Here is a 5542-nt window from a genome sequence, read left to right as displayed (position 1 = left end):
CTTATTGATAGTGTCCCTTGCTGTACAAAAGCTTTTTAGTTTGATGTAGTCCTATTTATGTATTTTTGCTTTAGTTGCCTGTGCCTTTGAAGTCTCACTCAGAAAAGTTCAGTCCACTCCCAATTCATGTAGTTTCCCTTACATTTTTGTCTAGTAGTTTTATAGTTTCAGGTCTTAAATTTAGGTCTGACCCATTTTGAGTTAATTTGTATGTATGGTGAGAGATAGGGGTTCAACCATCTGTATGTGGATATCCAGTTTTCCCAGAACCGTTTGTTAAAGAGGCTGTCCTGTGCTCACTTCGGCAGCAAATATACTAAAATTGGAAAGATACAGAGCTTAGCATAGCCCCTGCACAAGGATGACACGCAAATTCATGAAGCGTTCCATATTTTACTTGTAGTAATGGAAATGCTGCAAGTATGGATCTGGCCATCACATCTTGGGCATGAGTGGTGGCAATCTGCTTTGTATTTCATGAATATTCATAATCAATATAAAATTTGCATTTTAAAAATAAATAAATAAATAGACTGTCCTTTCCACACTGCATATTTTTGGCATCTTTATCAAAAATCCATTGGCTGTAAAATGTGTGGGTTTATTTGGGGGCTCTCTATTCTGATCTATTGTCTGTCTACTTTTATGGCAGTAACATGTGATTTTGGTTAAGATAGCCTTATAGTATATATTGAAGTCAGAAAGTGATATCTCCAACTTTGTTCTTTTTGTTCAAAATTGCTTTAGCTACTCAGACTTTTTGTTGTTCCACACAAATTTTAAGATTGTTGTTTCTATTTTTGTGAAGAATCTCATTGGTATTTTGATAGAGATTGTGTTGAATGTGTAGATTTGGGTAATAGGGACATTTTAATAATGATAACTCTTCCAACCCATGAACATGGAATATCTTTCCATGTATTTGTGTCCTCTTCATTTTTTTCACCATGTTTTATACTTCTCATTCTAGAGATTTTTCACCTCCTTGACTAAATTTACTCCTACGTATTTCATTTTTTTTGGTTGTTATTGTGAATGGGATAACTTTCTTGATTTCTTCTTTGTCTATTTGGTTACTGGTGTATAGGAAGGTTATTGATCTTTGTGTTGATTTGGCATCCTGCCACTACACTGAATTCATTTATTAGTTCTGGTAAATTTTTGGTGGAGGCTTTTGAGTTGTCTATGTCCATGATCATGTCATTTACAAATAGGGATAGTTTGATTTCCTCCTTTCCGATTTGGCTGCCCTTTATTGCTTTCTCTTGCCTTACTGCACTGGCTAGAACTTCCAGTACTATGTTGAATAAGAGCAGGGAAAGTGTGCATCCTTGTCTTGTTCCAGATCTTAGTGGAAAACCCTCCACATTTTGTCCATTCAGTATAGTAGCTATGGGTTTGTATATGGCCTTTATTGTGTTGAGATACATTTCTTTTATAACTAACTGGTTAAGTGTTTTTATCATGAAGTCAAGCTGGCATTTACCAAATGCTTTTTCCTCATCAATTGAAATGACCATATGATCTTTTTCCTTAATTCTGTTGATGTGATGTATCGGGTGCATAGATTTGCCTATGTTGAACCAACCTTGCCTCCCTGGGATGTATCCTACTTGATCATGGTGAATGGTCTTATTAATAGGTTGTTGGATTCTGTTTGTTAGTATTTTATTGAGGATCTTTGCATCAATGTTTGTTCATTAGGGATTTTCAAAGACTATAAAATATCTCTATTTTTTATATTTGTTACATAAATAAATAATATTTAATATATTGGTTTAATAAAATATATTAAAATTATTTTTATGTGATTCTTATTTATTTATTTTTAATGTAGCTCCCAAAAGGTGTAAAGTTACATATGTGGCTCACATTTGTGGCTCACATTATATTTCTATTTTACAGTGTTGATCTTGGTGTCTCATGAGGAGGGCAAGTTAGATTTGAGTTTGCATAAGGAATGAGCAGACTCATATAAATACCAGTAGTTAAGTGTTCTTGGATTGAAGTTAAATTTACCAAACTCAAATCTTTCAGTTTCTCAGGAATAAGATCGATTTTTAATCTCACAGATAATTTATAATCTAGATAGATTTTATTTAGATATAATCTAGATAGATTTTATTTAGATATAATCTAGATAGATAATAATCTCAAGTAGAAGAGAAACTTAGAAACAAGAGAGGAGTGTAAAAAAAATAAGGAATAATTATTTGTTAAAAATCTGAATAAAAAAATAGTGTTGACAGTAACAGGAAATTCTGTCAATTAGATTACCTTCTGGCCCACTTCTGAAAATAAAGACAAAGTCAAATTACAATCAGTTTAAGAAAATGATAAGTGGCTGAGCCAAAGAAGTACTCTGAAAACTGAGGCTACACTTGATTCTGACCTAAAAACGGAATTGAACACAGGAATAAAGATTTCAGTCCCTTTGCTATGGCTTGAATGTCCCCCCAAGCTCATGTTGGAGCTTAATCCCTGATGCAGTATTTGAAAGGTGGGGCCTTTAAAACGTGATTGGATTATGAGGACTGTGCCCTCATGAATGGATTAATCCATTCATGGACTAATGAGTTAATGGTTTAATGGGTTATCAGGAAGTGGACTGGGGGGTTTATAAGGAGAAGAAGAAGCATATTAGCATGCTCTTGCTCAGCCCTCACCATGTGATATCCTGTGTTGCCACTGGACTCTGTAGAGTCCCAATCAAGAAAGCCCTCACCAGAAGTGTCCCCAGGACCTTGGACTTCTCAGCCTTCAACCTGAAAATAATAAATTTATTTTCTTATAAGTTGCCCAGTCTTATGTATTCTTTTATAAGCAACAAAAAATGAACTAATATACCTTCTTTTCAACTCAGGGACTTGTTTAGTGAGCAGCTGGAGAGGAGAGAAATGACAAGACACCTTTGTAAGTTTCAAAGTATGTCACCACAGACACTCGTGAGCTTATCATCCTCTGTTGGGAGCATCTGAGGAACAGGATGCTATAGTTGAAAATCCCTCAGAAACTTCAGAAAGAAGGTATAGAGATTTGGGATGAGATTTCCAGAGATTACACAAGTAGTACCATGGCTAAAACTTCATGGTTGTTTTTATTTTTGTTTATTTTTATTTATTTTTTATCATTATGACATTTGTTTACTATTTATGTTAATGTGATCTTAGGTAAATTTAGGACAGTTAGGAACAACATTAAATCATAACATGATTAGGATAGAGGGCAGTGGGCCTAAACACCTTTAAACTTTAAGCTATTAAGAAATGTGTTTATAGTAATGTGTGACTTTTGTGATCTGCTTCACTAGTTTGGAATATGAATAGGTGATATTAATTTAATATTCAAATTATTCACTAGAGACTCCTCATATTAGCTGGATATCCCCTCTTTCTCTGACCAAACCTCTCTGAGATCATACATGTCTCCACCCATAGTAAGAAGCATCTGGATGCTTTTAAATGTCAGTTTTGTAATGGTCACCTACCCAAGCATTCAACTACAGAGGTTTTTCATAATTCTTATTAGTTTTTTTTAATAAATAGCTTTTTAACCTCTTTAAACATATGGGAATCAAATATTGTATCCAGCATGAAAACCAACAGAGTTTTAACATTATAAATAATCAAGTAAAAGACTATTCATATAAATATTGTTAGATTTTACATCAAATTTAATTAACTTCCATACAAGAAAATCAAATTAATCTAGTGCTAACTGATGCATAAAAGGTTGTGAAAATATAGAAGTTCCTGTTTAAAAATAACATTTAAAAATTTTAATTATAGCATTTAAATCATTTTTGTATACCTGCTTGAATTAAAAAAAAATTACACAACAAAGTTTCATATCTTGCCACCAAAATTCATCTCCATTTCTTTCATATAATTATTATGTTGAAATATTTTGATGTATACTTTCAACATTTTTCTACACTATCTCATGCATTTGCAAATATGCTATTTATAATTACGTGTACATATATTTGTATTTACATGACCATATTTTCATAAGTTTTTATACACACTTGAATAGTGTTCAGGTCTTTTCTACACTATTTTTCTAAATGGTATCATGCAATATATTAATATAGTATTTAGGAATTTGATTTTTAATCAACAATATATCCGAGATTTTTCCCATGTCAGCACATATCAGATTTACTTCTTTCTTTTAAAGGGATACTTAAGTTTTCATAGTACGGATAAAACATAGTAAATAAAAAACTTTCAATAAACTTGAGGAAAGCAAGTTGCTTTACTTATGAGAGATTAAACTGTATTTCTTACTCCAGGGCATGTGAGTTTCCAGGGATTCTAGATTTAAGAGGTTGATCTATATTATCACGTACATTTACATATAAGGAAATCAGGTCCAGCGAACATAAGAATCTTACCCCAGATCAAACAATTAGCAAGTTGCGCAATGATGTCTGACTGCACTTGGCAGCCTTCCATTTATGTCAACAAGGTCAGAATGAATTTTACCGAATTAAAGATCATAGAAAAGGTCAGATTTCTGAGCTGAATATACAGTTGTGATAAAGCACTATTCACGATTGAGGGAAAATAAAAGTAAATACTCAGTACATAAACTGTGAAATATAGTTTGTGATTGTGATTAAAATGAAATTGATTCATGAATATCTAGGTGACTGTAACAGCATGACAGCAACTATCCAACATAAACACACATACACTGCTTGGATTAACTCACATTTTTGTGGTAAAATATATATATTTTTAAGTAGTAATCTGCATTCTTTTTGTGAAGGATTGCACCCAACAAATTTCTCCTAAAAATATAATGAATTCTTCTTAATTCTCTACTCTTAATATTTGAAAACACATTTTAGAGCTATGCCAACAGAGGGGGGGGGAAAAGTAACATACGCATACCCACAATCCTTTTCTCCCTTGCCTGCTAAAGCAAATTTTGAGTGTGCCATCTTGGCTCCTGGTCCTTTGCTTAGCTTAATCAGATAATGGGTAGAAAAAAATTAAACATCAAGATTTGTTTTAGTCTGTTTTGTGTTGCTATAATATAAATACCCGAGACTGGGTAATTTATAAAGGAAAGAGGTTTATTTGGTTTACGACTCTGGGACAGCTGCATCTGGCATGGGCCTCAGGCTGCTTCTATTCATGGTGGAAAGTGGCAGGCAGCCACCGGGTACAAGCAGATCACATGGCGACAGGAAGCAAGAGACAGAGAGGGGAAGTGCCAGGGTCTTCTGGCAGGAACTAATAGAGCAAGAACTCACTCATTTATCCCCCTCCCCCAGGGAGAGTATTAATCCATCAATCAGTTTCCAACACTGCCACATTGGGGATCAGATTTCCACATGAGTTTTGGAGGGGACAACACATCCAAACTCCATCAGGAGTGCTAGATTGCATTAAAATGGAAAGCTTTATTTCAAGAAGAGAAAAAGAATACATCCATAATAAAAGGAAAAGGAAGAATGTTTTTAAACGTTTGAAGAAATGCATAAGTTTTTGTGGGTAGCTTTTGTGTAAATTACGTAAGGAGACAAGGAGGA

At 33.7% G+C, this 5542-nt stretch overlaps 1 non-coding gene across 1 annotated transcript; it reads left to right on the top strand.

Annotated features, from left to right (window-relative positions):
* Positions 1-292: 292 nt before the first annotated feature.
* LOC134381358 (U6 spliceosomal RNA) lies at positions 293-396 on the top strand. Its single transcript, XR_010023957.1, has one exon. It is a non-coding gene; the product is annotated as a U6 spliceosomal RNA (small nuclear RNA).
* Positions 397-5542: the final 5146 nt, after the last annotated feature.

Source organism: Cynocephalus volans, chromosome 6, assembly GCF_027409185.1.
Source record: "Cynocephalus volans isolate mCynVol1 chromosome 6, mCynVol1.pri, whole genome shotgun sequence".
NCBI classification, from domain to species: Eukaryota; Metazoa; Chordata; class Mammalia; order Dermoptera; family Cynocephalidae; genus Cynocephalus; species Cynocephalus volans.
The sequence above is the reverse complement of the archived record's forward strand: the minus strand, read 5'-3'. Positions and strand labels throughout refer to the sequence as shown.